Consider the following 23090-nt stretch of genomic DNA (forward strand, 5'->3'; position numbering starts at 1 on the left):
CCTCTGCTAACATCTTCATCTGTGCCCTAGGGTCCTGTAGAATGCAAGTCGGGAGGTATTGGGATATATTAGGATCTGGGTGCCCAGGTCTCAAAGTATAGCATCCTTAAGTAATTTCAGCTGCTTTGCAGTGGGGCCCAATGGAGACCTAAGAGATTCTTCCTGCCATGGTCCAGTCCACACCTCAGCTAAGGAACTCCTCACATCCAGGGCCAGTACTGGAGCCATGGCTTCTCTCCATTATATCCCTTACTCTTAGCTACAGATTCCCAACTCAGACAGCTGAGGCTCAGAACATCTTCTCATCAACTGGTCTCAGGGCCACGCACTCCTGATTCCATGGCTCATGTGTTAGTTGGAAATTTAGACATTTTTGACTACAAAAGTCACATAATTTTTGATAATTAATGATGCTGCCTCTCATTAACATCTGTGCCTACTTACTTCCCTGACACTCTGAGGGCAGTGAGGGGCCAGAGCTCTCACTTATCAGGGAAAAGAAAGTCAGTGGAACCCTAATCTTGGTGTGTCTTAATTACTGCCCTCAAGCAGTTTACAAAAGACCACTAATGGCAATGAAATAAATACTTGGAAAGGTTGTGTTTGTCAAAGTGAGGAAGAGGAGATAAAAGCAAATATTTGTTTTGTACTTTTCATATTATAATAGTTTATTTTGGAAAAATGATATGAAAAAGCTGCAGAATAGTGATGGGGGGATAAGAATAATAAAAGTCTATGAAAAGATGGGCAGGCCAAGAATAAAGTCTGAGCTGACAAGGATAAAACTGATAAGGAACTAAGTGCAGTGTGTACCTAAAGAATTTCCACAGGGCTAAAAGTAGCTGAGAAAAGGCAGCTAGGCATTAACAAACTGACCTCAGGCTGGGTTTTATGGGGAAAATTTAAAAAGCTAAAATGGGTTTTTTTCAATTTTCTTTTTTGTTCTCTGGATTGGATGGGTTGATTCTACTCTGGGTCCTGAGCTTGAGAGGATGTAGGAAGATGGTCCTCCATAAAATTTCTGTTGATCCAATGCATTGGACTGTGTTGAAGTTATTGCAGTTGTCAATGCAGAAATACATGCCACGGAATAGACCTAATATATATAGACAATAACAGATGGAAAGACTCTGCTTTCTTGAAAATGTCTTGATGAAAGCATCTTTTGAATCATTTACAGTATAATTTCCTCAACTTAAAATATTCCTCTTGGGCTTCCCTGGTGGCGCAGTGGTTGAGAGTCCACCTGCCGATGCAGGGGACACGGGTTCGTGCCCCGGTCTGGGAAGATCCCACATGTCGTGGAGCGGGTGGGCCCGTAAGCCATGGCCGCTGAGACTGCACATCCAGAGCCTGTGCTCTGCAACGGCAGAGGCCACAACAGTGAGAGGCCCACGTACCGCAAAAAGGAAAACAAAACAAAACAAAAAATATTCCTCTTTCCTTTTTCCTCCAATTGAAATACATCTATCTTTTATAATCCCATTTAAATATTACTGCCTTCTTTCTGAAGGCTTTCCAATTATTCCACCATGCAGAACTGATGGGTCCCTGGTCAGAGTTCTCACATCTTACCTACCTCTCATATAGCATGTAAAACACTAATTACATTTATGATCTGTTCATGTCTGTCTTCCTCATTGTGAGTGCCATGAGGACAGGAGCAATGTCTTAACAGATCTGTATATCCCCTGGACCTAACATAGAGTCTAATACCCCAGAGTTCCTCAAAAATCATTTGGAGGATGGATGAATAAGTGAATCAATTAACAAATGATATTGCCGCTGAAGTTTCAACCCCCTTGGAGCCCCTTGAAGCTTAGCTGCCCTCTAGAAAATTATTTCTCAAACTGGGGTTGGTGGACAGTTGGTGGACCTTGAATGCTTTCTTTGGAATCACAGTATTCTCTAGGCATTGTTCTGAGAAACACAGCATGGGCAAAAGTAGAGGAAATTTTAATCAGGTTATCTGAGCAATCTTTCAATCATAGTATAACCTCCTCTAAACCTAATGACCTTTCCACTGGAAAGAAACAAAATAGCACATTAACTTCTCAGCCTTTGTAACAACAGAGCAGTCAAAACCACACTACCAACAAGGTTTCTTCCTCCAGCTGGCCCAGACTTGCAGATGAGACTGAGACAAAAGAACCAGGGCTGAAGGGTCAGTGCAAATGAGTTAAGCATGTGTGGTAGGATGCGCATCACGTTCAGTATTCAAAGCACCACACTTGAAGAGTCTGCCTGCAGACTCTTGTTTTCCTAGCTGACTGATACCTTACTGCTTAATGACTCCTACCTGCCAAAGGGCTGTTTCTATTTCTAGAAGGCTGACAAGCTCTAAAAACACACCTGAAGTCATCCCCAATCACCAGCATATGATAAGTTATAAAAGCAACATCACCTAACCCAATCAAGATGCTGATTCGGGAGGCAAGCTCTGTGGAGAGCACAGCATGATCCCTCAGAGGACTGGGACCTTCACAGTGTGACTCAGCCACCATTTAAAAGCATGCACTCTGGGGGGTTTTTAATAGAGTGCTTAACATTTATTAAGTTCGTTATATGCCAAGAGATGGGCTAGGTGCTCTATTGATATCATTCTAATCCTCACAATAACTCCGCAATGAGGTAGAATTATCCATTGTTTTACGTATGGGGAATCTGAGTCTCACAGTGGTGAAGAAATGAGTGGCCACGTGTTACACAGGAGAAAAGACAGAGGTAGAATTTATACCCAAGTCTTTGATGCCGAACCTTAGGCTTTTTCTACTTTGCCAAACTCTCTCTCAATACTGACAGAAATAACAATGATAAATAATATTTTTCTCTCCTCTCCTGCACTGTCAAATGTCTCAGAAAAGTTGACTGTACCCACTGCGTCCATTTCCTACCTCCTGTTCTCTTTTTAATCTACTGCAGTCTGACTTCTGGCCTTGTTATGGGTTGAATTATGCCCCCCTAAAATTTGTATGTTGAAGGCATAACCTCCAATATGACTGGATTTGGAGATGTGACCTTTAAGAAGATAATTAAAGTTCAATGAAGTCATAAGGGTGGGACCCTAATGTAATACAAATGGTGTCTTTATAAGAAGAGAGAGAGAGACGCCAGGGATACACAGGCACAGAGGAAAGGCCATGTGAGAACCCAGCGAGAAGGCAGCCACCTGCAAACCAGGGAGGGAGGCCTCAGGAGAAACCAACCCAGCTGGCATCTTGATTTTAGACTTCCAGCCTCCAGAACAGTGAGAAATAAATTTCTGTTGTTTAAACCACCCAGTCTGTGGCATTTTGTCATGGCAGCCCGAGCTGACTAATATATGCACCTATATTCAAAAGACATACAACTCCAGTAAAAGCAGGTCTTGCTATTCACAGTGAGCCCAGTGAGCACTGGGTAGTCTAGCCAATCATATCATTTAATCTTTATAGCATCCTATCATCCCTATTTTATAGATGAGAAGACTGAGGCTTGGAGAGAGAGTCTAAGTATATTGTTCAAGTTCGGATGACTAGTTAGTCATGAAGCAGACAGCTGTCTCTAGCACCCTAAAGTCCAACTTTTTATTTAATTTTTAAAACTTTAAATTTTACTGGAGTATAGTTGATTTATAATGTTGTGTTAGTTTCAGGTGTACAGCAAAGTGATTTAGTTATCCATATACATATATTCATTCTTTTTTAGATTCTCTTCTCTTATAGGTTATCACAGAATACTGAGTAGAGTTCCCTGTGCTATACAGTAGGTCCTTGCTGGTTATCTGTCTTATATATAGTAGTCTGTGTGTGTTCATCCCAAGCTCCTGATTTATCCCTCCCCACCACGCTTCCCCTTTGGTAACCATAAGTTTGTTTTAGACATCTGTAAGTCTGTTTCTGTTTTGTAAATAAATTCATTTGTATCATTTTTTAAAAATTAGAATCCTAAACTACAATGAGGTGTCACCTCACACCGGTCAGAATGGCCATTATAAAAAGTCCACAAACAATAAATGCTGGAGAGGGTGTGGAGAAAAGGCAACTGTCCTAAACTGTTGGTGGGAATGTAAATTGGTACAGCCACTATGGAGAACAGTATGGAGGTTCCTTAATAAACTAAAAATAGAACCACCATATGACACAGCAATCCCACTACTGGGCATACACCCTGAGAAAGCCGAAAAGATACATGCACCCCAATGTTCACTGCAGCACTATTTACAATAGCCAAGACATGGAAGCAACCTAAATGTCTATTGACAGAGGAATGGATAAAGAAAATGTGGTACATATATACAGGGGAACCTCCATACTGTTCTCCATAGTGGATTAAAGTCAGAACCAGGTGGCACTCTGGTCTGTTGAATCATCTCCAGGCTTCTGCCAAGGTACAACTATGTAGGCGTCTTGCTGTTGGAATAGGATTGCTAATTCCAATGTTGCTTTTGCATCCTGAGACAAACTGCCTACAACTAGTATGCAGTATTCATGTACCTTCTAACAGATTTATTTTTAATCAGATGACAAATTCCCAAACCCAGACAACCTTGAGCTTTCCTGACTGTCTTTTTGTTCTTTGTTACTTAGATTTCAGTCTCTCAGGGCCAAGGATGTCCTATGTCTGAGTTAACAGTCCCCTCAGGCCATGACACATTTGGGCTAGAAATTGGAATTCAAATCCCCTGGGATCAACAGTATGAGTTTTAATAATAGACCTCTTTTTCTCATGTCTCACAACTTCTCTTAAAATACAGTGGAAGCCTATTGCAGCCCAATTCATAATTATGCAAATTTGACTCTATCCGAGGTCAAACCATATCCCCCAGAACATCTTGCTTTACAAACAAATACGAGTGTGAGGCCTGCCTTCCTAAGACACACATTTGTAAACAAGGATTGTAATGTTAAAGTAAAACTGTTTATGAAGAATAATATCACTCCTTCCAAGAAGCTGGTTCAGAGATGAGCCCTTGCCTTATCGCAGCAGGGAACATTGTAAGACTGTTGCCACATTCTTCTACCTGGGACCTGCCAGACTACTGGATAGCCCAGCCCAACTGCGTCTGATTTGGCAGACTAAAAATGCTCAATTAAAAAAATGTGAAATCAATTAATCACTACTTGAAAAATCCCAATCATAGTGGGTCTATCTACAAGAGGTCCATCTCTCAGTACAGCATAACTCTTCTTTAAAAAACGTATTCCTGGGCTTCCCTGGTGGCGCAGTGGTTGGGAGTCCGCCTGCCGAGGCAGAGGACACGGGTTCGTGCCCCGGTCCGGGAGGATCCCACATGCCGCGGAGCGGCTGGGCCCGTGGGCCATGGCCGCTGAGCCTGCGCGTCCGGAGCCTGTGCTCCGCAACGGGAGAGGCCACAACGGTGAGAGGCCCGCGTACCGCAAACAAACAAAAAACAAAACAAAAATGTATCTATTTTCATTGTAAAAAATCATAAAAACTATAACTTTAAAATTCTATTTGAGCTGAGATTGATTTGTCTAGCAAAAATTCAGCTGGCTTGACTTATATTGCTTTATCTCATTTATAAAAATACCCTCTGAGTCTTTACTCCCAGTGTTTGCCCTTTATTAGATTGGTTTCATAGTGACTTGACATGTACGGCAATAACATCACAGAGAGGATGATTACGTCTAATGACACATATTATTAAATATTTAGAAGTTTAATCCAGTGACAGGATTTGGAAGAGACTTTGACTAATTTTGCTCCACGTTTTGCCTTTCCACTAAAAGATGCTGGAAGATTCTTGACTATAGCTTTGGAAACTACTCCTAAGAACTTCCGGAATAAGGAGGAGATGCCATTGCCTGTTTAATATTCAAGTCTGATACACTGAGACAAAGATACTGCCTGGGAGAAATTTCCAAAGCTATTGTTCATGACACCTATGTAAATTCTTTCTTTCCTTTCTTTCTCCTGTAAAGGCGTCGGTAAGATGCCATATACCTTGAGCACTCCATTCCTTAGTTCCACCCTTCCCAGTGCCCAAAGGGGTTGGAATTATAATCAGCTGAGGAAACTGATTTTCAAGAGTTAAGGAATTTGCTCAAGTTTACACAGCTACACAGTTGATAGCAGGGGAGCTCGGATCTGACACCAACTTGTCTTTTTGTTTTATCATTTGGCTTCTCTGGGTGGAGAGTTCAAACCTGAGCCAGAACCTGAGGAAAATTTTTACATTTTGCCAACTTTAAATGCTTAATCTCAGGAATGTGAAGGCCTGGGAGCCCTCTTGACTCTTCCTGTCAAGAGCTATTTTCGGGTGCACAAGAAGAGTATATGAGTGATTAACTCCAAGCCAATCACACACAGCCCATGAACAGAAAGCCATACACCTATCCGAAGCACTGCGGGAGTCTTAGCACTTCCCAGACCACTGTGAACAATGAGTACCCACAAGTTGTTGTTAGTCAGACATGTGTTTCCTCAACTCTGGACCTGAAAGTACATTAGGGCCCCAAAAGCCCTTTATAATTCGTACTTTATCCTATTTACTATTCATATATCAAATGGAAAATGAAAAGTACTTTGAAAATGGCCAGCTATTTTGAATGTCTTCTGTTAGAGGTGGTTGTTGGCAATGACATTGCAGTTTCCATTCCAGGAGAATTTGAACTGCTTTGCAATTTCGTGATTGAATTCAATCACTTATAAAATGTAACTGCTCAAAGGGAAATTGATGGAGCTATTTCTCACAACACTTATGAATGGACTGTCTCTACCTTATTTATAAACATAAGTAACTCTTTACATAAGCTTAGGTTTTAAAATATAATCGCCTTATTGGAATACTTGCTATTAGCATGAACCATATTATTACTGCAACCATTCATGAATAGCCCCTTATGATAGGAGCTATTATTTCATAGGTGGTAGGGTCTAACTGGCTTTTTGGTAAATGGGGGAAATAAAAATTATGTTGCCAGTCATTATACACAGAGAGAAAATCTACAATAGAAATGCTGAGGTTGGGGGAGAAGGAACAAGAAATGTGATTGAACTTTCACTTAAAGGCAGACCAAAAAATGGATATTTTAGTCAGGAAAGTCAACAACTGATACGGACTCTGATCAAAGAGAAAATTTTAAACATAGTGAAACATGGAGAGAGACGAAGAAAGCCCATAATAGTTCACTAAATTAAAAATGCCCTAACAAGAGTTTCTCTTGCAACTTGATAGACTTTCTCCTGTTTGTCCTAAAAATCTAATAATAATAGCAAACCACTTTTTACAGCATTTGTTCTATGCAAGAACAAATACATTTACATACATTAACTCATATACTCCCCATCAGCATACTCTGGATGCTATATTCTGTTCTATAGATGAAGACACTGGCACAGAGAGATTAAATAACTTGCCCATGGTCACAAAGAAGAAAAGCCAGGGTATGAACTCTGGCAAGACTGGTTCCAGGGTTTGCATAATTAACTATTCTGCTGTTCTATCTCCCATAGAAAATGAGGGAGGATGATGCCCTACTTATCTACAAATGACACGCCCAACCAAGAATCAGAAAGTTAGTAGCAAAAGGGCTTTAAGCAGAAGATAGAGTTAGAATTGAAAGTGGCCTTTAATCCAGCTCCTTAACTTTATAAATGCACACTTAAATACAGAGTCTTAAATTTAGTGGTTGTAAATCAAAAGCTATTGGGCACATCAGTGGCAGAACTGGGCCTTGATTCCTAGTGCAGCACTTTGCCAAATGCCTGTTGCAATGTCCTGTCACAATCAATAAGCAGACCCATCCTCACTTCATTCGTATTTTAATAAGCTTCTGACCCCACCTCAGGAGCAGGTGGGGATGCTGAAGGAGGGCCACCAACTAGAAGCAGTCCCTTAGTCACATAATAATACCTGACATCTGATGGCTGGCTCTTTGTAGTAAGCAAAGTTATTTTCCCTTTCGTTACTATAGCTAAACATCATGATTACTCTGTGTACAGGTAACGTCACCCTGTTTTTATAGATGAGGAAATCACTGTTGGAAGGAATGTTATAACTTAGCTATAGAGTCAGGACTTAAACCCAAGTTTACTAACTGTAAAGTCTAGAAGTGACAGCTGATTACCTGAGAACAACAGAAGGGACATAAAGTTGAAAAGGAGCTTGAGCATATTACAGCAAATAATAATAACAATAAAAGAATCAGGGAGCAAATTCTGATCTTTAATAGTTAGGAAAAACGCTGTCTTCATTTTATGCCATTTCAGAAGGTAGCATGCAGGTGATACGTTTCTAAAAGATTCTTAATTAAACATGTTACATTTATAACATCTGCTGTAAAGGAATAAACATTTGGAAATTTTATTTATGCAAAATATAATGCCCGATTCATAAGATGTTACTGTGTTGTACGTTGCTTTGGTAGAGGGTATATAAATGGGATTCGTTATCCTGGGAGTTAAAAACAATTTGCGTAAGTTTAGAGATAAATTTTTGGTGATATATTAGGGAAATGTTTTCAAGCTAATATCAGTGATGGCAGTAATATTCTGCCACAAAACATTTATCCGTCATGGCCATGTTTAAAACAGAGTACTAGGAAAACTGAGCAGTGATCTAGGTTTTGTTATGTTTCTCCTAGGTTTAAGCTAGTTTCTTAGTTCAGAGAAAGTTAGACTGTGTAGTCCAAATGTCAGCTGGACATTTATTGTGTGACTAGGATAAGTTAGTAAAACATTCCATCCCTGAGTGCTCCCATATGTTCAATGCCATAGAAATGAGCATAAAATTGTACCCAGTATTGTAGCATAGAGTGACTAAATAAGAAGATGCATGTACCTGGCACATAGTAAATGCTCAATCACAGTGTTATTGTTATTATTTGTATATTAATTACAGTAACATCTGGTGTCACCCTTCACATGATAAAGCAGAACGGTGCCTGGAACTCCTCATTCTAGGAAATTATTCAGTAGCTCTAGATTTTTGTTTTTTCCTGGGTCTGTTTCTCAATTCTGACACTGGAAAATGAGTTTGACCTCTCCAAGCTTCCATTTAAAAATTTCTAACTAAGGATAAAATTTGTTTCAATCTCATAAAATTGTTTTGAGAGATTGCTTCAATTAGTTACTGACATACAATATTGATATATTGTATCAATCTGTCAACTGATCAATATATTGATACAGTATTGATCAGTAAAGGACCACAATTATGATTACAAATAGTTATTGCATACTTCCTAGTGAGGCTTTGTTCTAGAACCTTCAGGAGTGAAGGTTCTGTTACTACACTTCTTGAGTGTGAATCCCTTTTCTGACTCTTGTTAACTGTATGACCTTGGGCACGGTGCTTAGTCAGTCTGTGCCTCAGTTTCTTCATCCATGAAAGGGGCATAAAAATAGGACTCGACAAAGAACTGTCAAGAGGTTGAAATGAAATAATGTGTTAAAAGGGTGTAAAAATAGAGCCTGGCACGTAGTGTTTAAAATATTATTATCATTTAGTTATTTAAAAGTCCTTCAGGGTGAGTATTATTTTGCCCGTTTTAGATGGCTAAATCGAGGTACAAGGCAGTTGAAAAGGGGTAATTCCATCAGTTGTCAAAGCCCTTGCCCTAAAAATTGCACTCAGTTGTCTCTTTTTGCAGAGACTCAATGCTGACCAATTATTGTTCATGGGATCCACTGAAACCACAGCTCCCTTTGGAACCTTTTATACTCTTCTGTTTGGTGTTGACACGAGAATAAGGACCACTTTTTTGGAATGAAATTTGAGGCAATAGCGTAGCTTTATTGCCTGTCATTTCCTCCCACACACCTTATGATCTAATATCTGGGACAATTCTCTATTCTTTGAACAAAGCCTGCATTGTCAACTTAAATCCTTCTGCTTACACTATCTCCTCCACATGGATCTGCTTTTCTTCCTCATCAACCTCTCTCTTTTCTTTTTAAGGCTCATCTCAATGGGTTTCACAGTGGAGAGGCCTCCTGAAACTTTTTTGCAGCATGTATACTGTCTGTTGTCCGCTTTGATTGAGTTGTACATCATTGACCTGCTTGAATATTGAGAGACGTGGGCTTGAGTCTCAGCTCTGCTGCTTCGTAGCTATGGAATTTGGGGTGAGTCACTTAAAATCTCAAATCCTCAGTCTCCTCATCTGTAAAATGCAGATAATAATAGCACTAACAAAAACACTGAAGATTAAGTGGAATAATGTATGGATTTTGTAAAGTGTATGGTATATGATAAAAATCCACATGCATGCTTTCTGCTATTATGATGATGATTTTGCCATTGACCCCTCTAACATCTGCTCATCTAAAGCATTAACTAATTTTACAGTGTCATTGAGATGAATTAAATGTGATTTATATTACCTTCAGGAGCACTCACTGGAGAATATATCTACCTCCAAGCATATTCAGAGAACACTACAAGGTAATAGTTGGAACTGTTGTTCTACCCAAGGTCTCAAATGAGAGTGTTTTGCAAAGAGGGGAATAAGGTTTCCCCTGTCAGTACATCTCCAGAACTTGTTTTTCTGTTTTTTGGTTTTTGTTTTTCTGAAAGCTTGCAAGCAAAGAGAGGTCAGTGTTTCTGTAAAACAAACTTTGCCCATCACACTTGCTGCTCTATATCCCCTGGCAAGAAGGCAATTTGAAACTAAGAAAGTTAAGCTTTAACCTTGCAATCTAAGCAGATAACATAGCCATGGTCTATATTTTATAGACCTGGTGGAGTGTAAAATTGAGTCCGCTTAAAGTGTTAGGCTCCCATTTTAGTGTCTTAAAGAAACCAGCAGAAGCCAACATTGCCTGGACTCATGTTTAGCCCAAATATTACTTCTGGGTCAATGCAAATGGAAAATAGGTATTTATGACTCCTATTAGAAACTGCATGAGGGACCGATCATGAAATCATTCATTAAAAAAGACAAAAAGAGAAGATTTTTGTTTATCTAAACTTTTACGTAGCTTCTTATAAGTAGTCATCACCTCTACCTCTTCTGTTCCAAATTAACAGTAAGGAAAATAGTGGAAAAATCAAGTGGGAAGCGAAAGATTTCATCATATAGGTAACTTGACAAAAATACATCAATCAACAATAAAGCTTTATTCAAGCATGGCTTGTGTTCTTCAGACACTTTAAGCCAATGTGTCTAAAATAAACCTATCATCATCTTTTCTTAACCCACTTTCATGATCTTCTCTGTTTCTTATCTTGCTTACTGTCACCATTATTCTTTTGGCAGAACTGTGTTATCCTTTTGCTATTTTTCACTTCACACCACCAACTGTTTCCCAGTGTTTGCAGTTACACTTTCACCATGTGTTTCAAATCCATCCTTTCCCTCCTACCACTGTTACTTTATATGTAGGACTTTTTCCTCTCCTGTAGGTCTAGTGGTGAACACCTTAAGCTCTGGCATCACTCTGTCCAAGGTCAAATCCTTGCTTTGACACTTGGTAATCGTGAGACCTTGGGTTAGTGATTTAATTTCTTTGTTTAGTTCTCTCATCTAAGTGGGGATTATAATTGTGCTTTCCTCATACGTTTGTAGGACATACTTACAATACTTGTTCAGGCTTAGAATAGTGCTGTGCCCAGTAAGAGTTAGCTGTTTATATTATTTCTTGCATACGATTTTTAAGCAGTTTTCCAACTGATCTTCCTGTTTTCTTTTTTCTCTTCCCTCAACAATTTACCTGTTTTCTGATTTATTTTTGTGTCATTTTCTCACTCCAAGGTTTGGTTGACTCCTTGATTTGGAAACTAATACCCAACTAGCTCTTGGTGACAGTTTTGAGAACTTGTCTCTGTCTTGTCTTCAAATGATGCTTATCCTTTGCTACTCTTTTCTCTGATTTCAAGTTCACCAGCAACCCTTCTAAAGTTGGATTTGTGTCCAGCTCCTTTGACTATTGGCTGGCTTTAGCCATCTTACAACCTTTTCCAGGCAAAGAATCATGCCCCATCATGATCTAGCAATCCCACTTCTGGGTGTATATCCAAAGGAAATGAAAACAGGATCTCAAAGAGATACTAGCACTCCCATGTTCAATGCAGCACTATTCACAATAGCCAACACATGGAAACAGCTTAAGGGTCCATCAATGGATGAATGGATAAAGAAGATGTGGTATATATACTCAATGAAATATTCTTCGGCCATGAGAAAAAAGGAAATCCTGCCATTTGTGACAATATGGATAGACTCTGAGGGCATTATGCCGAGTGAAATGAGCCAGGCAGAGACAAACACTGCGTGGTACCACTAACATATGGAATATTTGAAAAAGTCAAACTCATAGAAACAGAAAAAAGATGGTTGCCAGGGTCTGGGGGTGGGGGAAATAGGGAGAGGTTGGTAAAAAGGTACAAACTTTCAGCTATAAGCTGAATAAGGTCTGAGGATCTAATGTAAAACATGTTGATTATGGTTGATAACACTGTATTGTATAATTGAAATTTTCTGAGAAAGTAAAACTTATTCTCACCAAAAAGAAGATAAATGTGTAAAGTGATGGATGTGCTGATTAATTAAATGGGGGGAACCCTCTCACAACATACGTGAATATCAAATCACTACAATGTACACTTTAAATATCTTGCAGTTTTAGATGTTCAATTATAACTCAATCAAGCTGAAATTAAAAATAAATAAATGAATAACTTGGCTGACTCAACATTTCCTCCCTTTACTTCAGAGTGAAGTCCAGCCTTGGGTTGGCTGTAAGGAACTTCAAACTCTGGTCCCAGCTCACCTTTTCTGGCTGCCTCCCTTCCCTATTTCTCATTCCTCTGACTATCTTAGCCTTAATCTTTTCAATACCAGAATTTTCCTCTTGCTTTTTCTCCCTCCAGTGAAATAGTTCTTCTCCAAAGAGCCCTGCTGAAATACCACCTCTTTGTGAAATGCACCCGGGGGAGATTCAGTCCCATCTCTGTGTGTGTAGCCGTCATGATCATCACGAGTAGTGGCAGAATAACAGCATTAACAGCCAGCATTTATTTTGACCACTTAACTAGCCAGTCACTGTTGTAAACACTTCACGTGCTCATCTAATCTTTTGATCAGATGTGTAATATTTACTATTATTACCTCCACCTTGAAGGTGGGAATATGAAACTCAGAAAGGGTAAGCAACTTACTTAAGATTTCTATAGCGAGTCAGTCATGGAACCAAGATTTTAACCAAATAAGCTGCTCCCAGTGTTATCACTCTTAACTTCTTGACTCTAATACCTCCCTAGTATTGCCTCTCACAGCATTTTAACTGTATTCATTGCATCTGAATGATTTTTATACATGTTTGTTTATTTCTGTAAAATGTCAGCCTTCAGACAGGGATTTAGTGTTCCCCTGTTCCTGGCACTATTACTTTTCAAATAGTTAGTGCTCCATAAATGTCTGTCACATCGAAATGAAATTTACTAAACCTGACAACAGGAAACAGCTGCCCTGGGACTCCCGCCTCCAGCTTTCCTGTACTAAGACTCATTCATGATTTAATGAAGACTCCCAGTTGATAAATGATGGACCAGAAAAAAGAATGCAGGGACTTCCCTGGTGGCGCAGTGGTTAAGAATCCGCCTGCCAATGCAGGGTACACGGGTTCGATCCCTAGTCTGGGAAGATCCCACATCTGCAGAGCAACTAAGCCCCTGCGCCACAACTACTGAGCCTGTGCTCTAGAGCCCACGAGTCACAACTACTGAGCCTGCGTGTCACAACTACTGAGCCTGCGCGTCACAACTACTGAAGCCCGTGTGCCTAGAGCCTGTGCTCTGCAACAAGAGAAGCCACAGCAGTGAGAAGCCCGCGCACTGCAACAAAGAGTAGCCCCCGCTCGCTGCAACTAGAGAAATCCCGTGCACATCATCGAAGACCCAATGCAGCCAAAAATAAATAAATAATATAATAAAAATACAAATGAAAGAAAAAAGAATGCATACCTTTCTATTTGTCACTAAATACCTATGTAACTTTGGACAAGCCACTTAATCTCTCCAGTTTTTAGTTTGTTAAATGGAGACTTTAACCCCTAGGATCTTTCATTCTCCCAGGAGAATGTGAATGAAACGTGAGGATGAAATGAGACACTCGAGAGGAAGAATTCTAAGACTTGTAAAAGACCACGCAAAAGGAAGGGACAAACATTCTAATTACTATAAGTAAATGATGGTGCCAATTAATATTAAATCTGGGTTAAATGGAGTTTTTAACTTTTCCCACTTCCTGCTTCTCATGGGTAATGAAGTGCCACGAAAGGAGGAAATTTCGTGCTAGCTTTGGGACATCCACCATTTGTCACAGGTAGAAGCAAGAAATGTCATCTCACTGGCTCCCGCAGTGCAAGATATGGAAGGAGACTTGAAACACAATCTGTGCTTCTCATTTGTAGATGGTGAGACTGAGGTCCAGAGAGGGGAAACAACTCATTCAAGGGGTTACTACATCTTTTTGGACAATATGGGCTGCATGAGGGTGTCCTATGTAGAGTAGATAATTGGAAAAAAAGACTGTCTTGGGTTTTTTTTTTTTTCCCCCTAAAACTGACCAAAACAATGAACATAACTAGAGATCTGGTAAAGTACAGATCTTTACCACTGGAGCTCCATTTCTGGAGTCAACCGCTCTCTCTTCCACCACACCCTTTACTGATGATGTGATTCAAGTGAGTTAATTAACCTCTCATCCCTCAGTTTCCTAGTCTGTAAAATTGAAATAGTGAAGTGTCCATCTTAAAGGAGTAATTTGAGGATATAATGAGTTAAACTGTGCAAAACTCTCAGAACTGTACCAACCACAGAGTAAGTGCTAGATGCTTGTTAACTAAATAAAAACATCTGAGAATTTGAAAATAGCATTTTTGGAACTCATACATATGATGAAATTGAGGGACCATGCTTTCTACTTGCAAATTATGTTTATAAACCTTCACAGTTTATGCTTCTGTTCCTCCAAAGATTTTCCTCACTACATGCCCAGGTCAGAGTTTTTAGCAAAGTCACCAAGGAGTTAGCATGAGATTAATTAATTTTCAGAAGGTTAAACTTCTTTTCCTGGAGGTTACTGTTGTGTTTTTAATTGGCAGGATGTTGTCAGTTCGTCACTTTTTTTTTTTTTTTTTTTTGCGATACGCGGGCCTCTCCCGTTGCAGAGCACGGGCTCCGGAGGCGCAGGCTCAGCGGCCATGGCTCACGGGCCCAGCCGCTCCGCGGCATGTGGGATCTACCCGGATCGGGGCACGAACCCGTGTCCGCATCGGCAGGCGGACTCTCAACCACTGCGCCACCAGGGAAGCCCAGTTCGTCACTTTTTGAAAACAAATTCTCCAACAGTCAAATGCTGATGGTTTCTCTGCCAAAAAAGGCATCTAAAACTTTCCACGATCAATACGCTACCAGGAAAAACAAAACACGCTGAAATGTAATGCTGTATTTGTTACCAAAGATCTGAAGTCAAGTTAGGAAATTATGTTTTGCAATTACACAAGGCAAAAGCTGATGGTGGCTTATCAGTTATGAGTAGTCTGGCCTCACAATAACCTTGTCACATTTGCCCTCTTATGTCTGCTCAAACCAACAACAAAAACCCCTGGATGAAGTTTTAATTTAGTGAATCAATTCTTTTGATTGAATGTGGGCACTGAGATTGTATTGGGTAGAAGTTATTATGAAGTAAATTTAAATGAAAACGTGCATATAAATACACAGTCAAGTGTTCAATATTTTATCTTTTGCATTAGTTCCTGACTGTTACCTAGTAACCTTTTTATCACCATAATGTCCTTTGAATAAACAGGGAAATGATTACTTTAGAAAAAAGTAACTGGGGCACAGAGAGATAAAGTGAATGAGTTGGAATTATCCAATGAGGAGATACAACTACAGACTTGACATCATTCATTTTTCAAAGAAAAAGTATCTGTGCTCATGTAGAGTACAGTAGCTACAGGTTTCTTTTCTTTTTTTTTTTTAACTTAAGTACAGTTGAGCTACAACATCATTTTAGTTTCAGGTGTACTATAGAGTGACTTGATATTTTTATAGATTACATTCCATATAAGTTATTATAAAATATTGGCTATATTCCCTGTGTTGTACATTGCATCTTTGTATATTATTTATTTTAAACCTAGAGTTTGTATCTTTTAATCCCCTTCCCCTATCGTGCCCCACCCCTCTCCCCATTGGTAACTACTAGTTTGTTCTCTACATCTGTGTCTGCTTTTGTTTTGTTGTATTTGTTCATTTGTTTTAATGTTTAGATTCCACATATAAGTGAAAACATACAGTATTTTTCTTTCTCTGTCTGACTTATTTCACTAAGCATAATATCCTCCAAGTCCATCCTTGTGTTGCAGATGGCAAAATTTCATTCTTTTTTTTAACGGCTGAATAATATTCCTTTATATACATATATGTATCTATATAACATTACATATATATTATATATTACACACATATATATTACATTTTCTTTATCCATTCCTCTGTTGATGGGCACTGAGGTTGCTTCCATGTCTTGTTTATTGTAAATGGTGCTGCTATGAACACTGGGGTGCATATATCTTTTCGAATTAGAGTTTTAATTTACTTTGGATATACACCCAGGAGTGGAATTGGTGGATCATATGGTAGTTCTATTTTTAGTTTTTCAAGCCATTCATGAAATAGCTAGTTAGATTCATTAATTCTACAATTATCTACTCAATATCAACATACACCTATAAGCCAGTTGTCAGCCTCCAAGATGTCATGAAATTGGGAACAAATCTTACCAGAAGAGCAGTGTGACTCACTCTGAGAATTGCCACTGATTTTGTAGGTCCCCAACCCTAGCTTTCAGGATGTGGAATATCTGGAAAACACCTTCATGTGGCCTGTTGAGCCACCTTCAATCCTTCTACATTCTGCTGTGGGTCTGGGAGGCTGCCTCTATGAATAACGTTATCTGAACTCCCTGTCCTCTGGCTTCCCACTGGGCTCCCTCTTTGCTGGGGATTGGATTGATATTAGCTGCATTCCTCTTCCAAAGGCCAGAGTCCTCTTGCAAAGCCTCTCTGATAGTTAGAGCGATAGCTATGGCTTTTTTCATCTTCCAGTAACCATTGGTCTAAAAATGATAATGCTCACTCTTGCTAGCACTGGGTGCTTCAGCAGTCTCGCTGGGTCCAGAAACCCTGCCCACATCTTTGCAAATAGTCCCTTTATTGAACTCCCCTCCATTGCCCCATTTAAGTGGGCTTTGTGTTTTCTGCCTGGACCCTGACTGATACCAAACCATAGAATTTCAGTGTTGGAAAGTACTGGACTAGGAGCCAAGCTTCTCTTCCTGATTTTTTTTTTCTTTCTTTCTTTTTTTTTTTTTTTTTTTTGCGGTCCACGGGCCTCTCGCTGCTGCGGCCTCTCCCGTTGCGGAGCACGGGCTCCGGATGTGCAGGCTCAGCGGCCATGGCTCACGGGCCCAGCCGCTCTGCAGCATGTGGGATCTTCCCGGACCGGGGCACAAACCCGTGTCCCCTGCATCAGCAGGCGGACTCTCAATCACTGCGCCACCAGGGAAGCCCCTCTTCCTGATTTTTTTAATAGCTCAGTGATTTTAAGCAAATTGGTTCCCTTATCTAGATCTCAGTTTCCTCACATATAAAATAAGCTATATTATCATACTAATAGGCTATTATTATTATAAAAATAGGCTATGTTACTTACAATGTTTAAAGTATGATGAACATATCCTTAGACAGTATCTGGTCCAATGGACCCTCCCATGTGCCAATCCCATGAAACTGCCCTTCACTCCCTCCTTGAATTTTTCCATTAAGGCTTCGTCCACTGATGTGACTGTCTCATGCACTTATTCAATAAGTATATCTGTACCACTGGACTAAGGGGCTTTTGGGTTTTATTCCAACTTCTCAGTTGTGTGATTCTGCACAAATCATTACAATCTTTTCACACCACGCTGTCTCAGCTGTGAAATGGGGACGTAAGGCCTAGCTTCCTGGAGGCAGAGGGCCAGACCTAATGCTTTCCCGTTTCTTAACAATTTTAAGAGCTGCGATTTATATAACGAAAAAGAGCTACAATTATATGCCTAAAGGGGCTTCCTCAATCAATATCAGAGCTCAGTCTGATAAAGTGATGAAGACAGCAGGCTCTGGAGTTGGAGTCCCAGTTCTGTCAATACAGAAAGTTGTTTCACTTCTCTGTGCCTCAGTTTTCTCAGCCATTGTATGGGGAAAATAGTACACCTGCCTCAGAAGGTGGTTGGGAGTATCAACTGAGTTAATACTTGTCATATATGCATACTCATGACATTTCATTTACTAAGTACTTTGCATGAATCAACTTTTTAATCCCCACAGAAACCCATTTTTCTGATCACAATGGTCTTTTTCTGTACTGTGAATAAACTATGAGACTTTTCTCCTTAGAACCTTTGCAGTTGCTGTTACCTCTTCCTTGGACCTCTCCAGACCCTCTCATGACCAGCCTACTCTGGTTTTAGGGTCTCAAATGTCACCTCATCAATGAAGCAAAGTATCTCCTCAACCTGCATTCAGTTTCCATTATATTACCATAGGTTTACTGCCTTCATAATACTCATCAATTCCTGAGATTATCTTGGTTTTCATGTTTATCATCTCTCTTCCCATATAAGCTCCATGAAGGCAGTGAACTGATACATCCTATTTCCCACTATAAATCCAGTGCCTAGAATCGTGCCTGCCACATATAGTCCCTCAAAAATACTGTGGGATGAATGAGTCAATAAGGGAGCTAGGGTGCAGAGGATTTAAGTAAATAATTGCAGGCATTTTGTTTAGTAGAGGCACAATAGGAATTCAAATGTATGAATGACACTAAACCCAGGCTGCCACCAATTTGCCTTTTTCAGTAGTTCTTGGAAGAGGTAATGAGGATTTACTTGACAGTCCTAGGACAAGAGATAGAAAGGAGAAGTTAATTTAAAAGATATTTCAGGGAGAAACTGACCAGAGTTTAGTGACCCTTAAGATGGTGGGGGGCAGGCAGAAAGCAGGGGAACGATGGGTGAATCTAACTTCAGCAACTGGGCAGCTAGTGATGCCAATGAATAAACGATGGTGATCAGGCCATCACATCTGGTGGATGGTCTTGTCTGTGTCCTGGCTTGGGTGTTCAAAGAGCAGTGGGCAACCGGCCAGCTCAGGGGACAGGGGCAAAAATCTTAAACAGCTAATCCTTAACTCGTGGTCCAGGTGTCACCAGCCTCAGTTCTTATTCATTTCTCACTCTTGGTTGGGAGTTATTTGAGTCACGGAGAAGACATTCTAAGTTCTAAATGAACTCTCACTAGATCACATCTATCACTTCTGATCAACAACTAGCCAGGCTGCCCCAAGGCAGGCCATTGCGTGCATCTGTCACCTCCTTCCTAAAGCCTTGTTTGTTGTTCCCCAATGTCTTTCCAAGGCAGCTGGACTTTCGTATTTGTCTGACAGTCTCCTCAAACATCAAAGTCAAGATGTGTGCTCTAACCTAAGAAGATCAGGGTTTATTATTTTTACCTTTTGTTAAAAGTGAGCAATACACTTGATTTTCAGAAAAATGTAATAATGTTTATTGTTTTTCATGCAGAAAATCTTTGTCATGTGCTACTTCTTTTAACGCTTTCATTTGAGGCACAAGAAGCAGAGCTAATATTTCAAGTCTGCATTTAATAAATGGCTAAAAAATACATACAGATTCCAAATATTGAGGATATTAAAAACACTCAAGAAGTAATAATGTGCGATGTGTTTAAATATTTGAAATACCAACTCAAAAAACAATTTTCTAATATATATGGGGAAGCTTGCATTCACTTAAATTAATTCTTTCATCCAATAATTTCAAATCTGGGAGAAAATAATCTAAAAGACATACATAGTTATATACACAGAGATATTTATCTCAGTGCTATTTATATTATGGGGGAAAAAGAGAAAAAGGGAAAAAATCTAAATATTCAAAAGCCAGGGAATGCGGTCAAATACAACATATTGTAACTATACAATGGAATATTATGTTTGCCATTAAAATGATATTTACATTTTAATAACAAGGTTAATACTTATGAAGGTATGCAATGTAAGAAAAGGATAAATATTTGGTATGGATGGGATCATTAATGCACACACGGGTGAAAAAAGATGTTACTTATTATTTGTAGTTACTTCAAAGTACAGGAGCATAGTAGGATTGTGTGGTGTGAGTGTGTTATGTGCTGTGTGTTGTACTTTCCAAATTACTGCCATGAACATGAGTGACTTTATTTATTAAAAAAATATATTTTTTTACTTTTTATTTTATATTGGAGTAGAGTTGATTAACACTGTTGTGTTAGTTTCAGGCATACAGCAAAGTGATTCAGTCATACATATACATGTATCTATTCTTTTTCAGGTTCTTTTCCCATTTAGGTTATTACAGAATATTGAGCAGAATTCCCTGGGCTATACAGTAGGTGCTTGTTGGTTATCTATTTAAAATATAGCCATGTGTACATGTCAGTCCCAAACTCCCAATATATCCCTCCCTCCACCCTTCCCCCCGGTAACCAAAAGTTCGTTCTCTAAGTCTGTGAGTCTGTTTCTATTTTGTATATAAGATATGGAAGCAGCCTAAATGTCCATCGACAGATGAATAGATAAAGAAGATGTGGTACATATATACAATGGAATATTACTCAGCCATTAAAAAGAATGAAATAATGCCATGAGTGACTTTTATAAAAAAACGATTCACCCTCTCAACTCCAGAGAAGGAGGCGGAAGCCTGTCCCTGGGAAAAAGAAGCAGACCGGCCGATTCTCCCAAGGGCAGAACAAGGACCACTATCGTTGGAAGTTTAAGGAAGGCTGCTTTGGGCTCAGCATGAGGAAGATTGCTCTGTAAAGCTGGCAATCACCAAATGGTTATTTTCTTAAAGAAGCAGGCCTGCTCCCTAGTAATGAGAGAGGAAGTCTTTAGGGGAACCAGACGTGAGGGAAGGCTCCCTTCAAACTCTTGGGTTCTCTGGTTTAGGGAATCCAAGTGCTCTATAACTCAGCAGAAGTTTGCTTTTTCTCTACAGAAAAGATTTTTTTTTCTTTTGTTATTTGCATAATATTGATAAATCTCACATTCCTGCCAAGAGGAATGAAAAACCCTGTCATTTCTGCCTTCCTGAAAAAAGAAAATGGAATTTAGAATGAGTATTGGCCTCTTATTAAACTAAATTTCAGCTCTCTAGCTTTGAAGCTGCATAGGATCTCGTGGAGAATATTTCTGCAGCCCCTGTGCAGGTGATTCAAGCCTGGAACTCACCCAGTCAAGCCAAACCTCACTGGAGGGCTCTCTGTGGTCCCACATGGAGATGTTTGGTCCCCATGCTTTTTCTCCTGGGGGCCTAGGGTCCTGTCTCCAACCACCTGCCTCCTGCTTCATGTTTTCACATCAGCTTTTCAGTCCTGTGCCCAACTGCTTAGGGCCCGGAACATGGTTAGGGATCTAATTAAAAAAAAAAAACATTTCTAATATAGCAATGGAATTAATGTGGTCTCCTTTTCAAGTAATCTGCTTTGACGTGCTGGGGTTTTCTTGCGATAGGTGGATAAGAGGGAAAGTGGTGGCTAGTGGCGGAGGGAGTTTTATATCTGTGGACCTTTGGGGGGGTCCACAAATCTTAGGCCACATCTAGTGTGGGTTCAAGAGCAGCCAGTTTTGTGAAATCCCATTTTTATAAAAATATTAGATTTTAGGTCAGTCTCCTAATTTTTTTGTATCTTCTGTTATTTTCTTTTCCTTTCAAGAAATGTCCTGACTTTTTCCTCACACTTAGTTGAAAATTGCATTGCATCCTCTGTGAACACTTATTTAGAGGTGTGGCTTTCCACAGTACTGATTCAGGAAGAGTGCTAGCAAGGCACAACGATTTTGTTCTTCCCTAAGTGAGCAGAGAGATCTCAAAGTTACATTTTACTTGTCTACTTTGTACAGATGACTCTGGTTTTGGTAAATATCTGATAAATTGGCAATTTTAATTTCAACTTGAAAGGGGAAAAGCAATGGCTCTAATAAGCAACATTCACTGACAAACAGTAGCAATAAAAATGTCTACAGCTTCAATACCGTGTAGAATTAAGGTTCTGGCATCTTTCTGAATTGTGGCCTTCCAGGCTGATGGCCTGTTATGTTTTGTTTGTGAGATAGTGTGTGTGTATGTGCAATGAAGGAAAAAAATCAAAGCAATGTATCTTAACTATGTATTTTTTTGTCCATAGGATTATTACTGATAAAAATAATTTTGTCCTGCCCACTTTCCCCACAGAAGGTTCTAGTAGGACAAAGCTTTTTAAAGGCTGTTGTATTTACTTCCCTATCTCCCAGCACAGGAACAGGAACTTATATATAATAAATATACGTTGAATGAATAAGTGAATTAATAAAATATTATTATGATATATTAACTTTGGTCAGTGCCACTGAAATAAATTACTATGCTACTCTGGGACTTCTGACAGGACATACTGGGTTCTCTGAGGTACGTTCCATATTTTCTCTATCTGTGTTGTCGAGACTAGTGGAATTTTAGAGCGTTCACATATTTTAATCACTCATTGAGTTCATCAGTTCCTACAAAATGATGCAGCAGAAAAGAAAGAGAGTAGGTGAAGATATGGGTTGTAGCCCTACACCTGGAATAGCTCACCTAGCTTCTTAATGTTTGTTACCTCACTGGCAAAGAACACTACCTTTTCTATCTGATTTTAACACGTTTGATGCTAGAAAAAAATTGTGCATGAAAGAATTTTTGTAAAAATAGGATGCTTGTAAATGTTCACTATAAATTGCGTAAGTTATCTTTACAAAATAGAGGGTGTCCCTTTACATATCCTCTATATTCTACTGCTTAAGAATGCCACAAAATTGGAGGAAAAGAGGATGAAGAGGTGATGGCTAGTCTGATGTATCAATTTGGCTAGGCTATAGTACCCAGTTCTTTAATCAAATACTAATCTAACTGTTGCCCTGAAGGTATTCTGTAGGCCTGGTTACCATCTGTAATCGGATGACTTTAAGAGATTACCCTGGATAATGTGAGTGGGCTTCATCCAATCAGTTGA

Source organism: Delphinapterus leucas, chromosome 5 (genome assembly GCF_059928025.1).
Source record: "Delphinapterus leucas isolate spDelLeu-1000000601 "Yukka" chromosome 5, BTC_Dleu_Yukka2, whole genome shotgun sequence".
In the NCBI taxonomy this organism is placed as follows: Eukaryota; Metazoa; Chordata; class Mammalia; order Artiodactyla; family Monodontidae; genus Delphinapterus; species Delphinapterus leucas.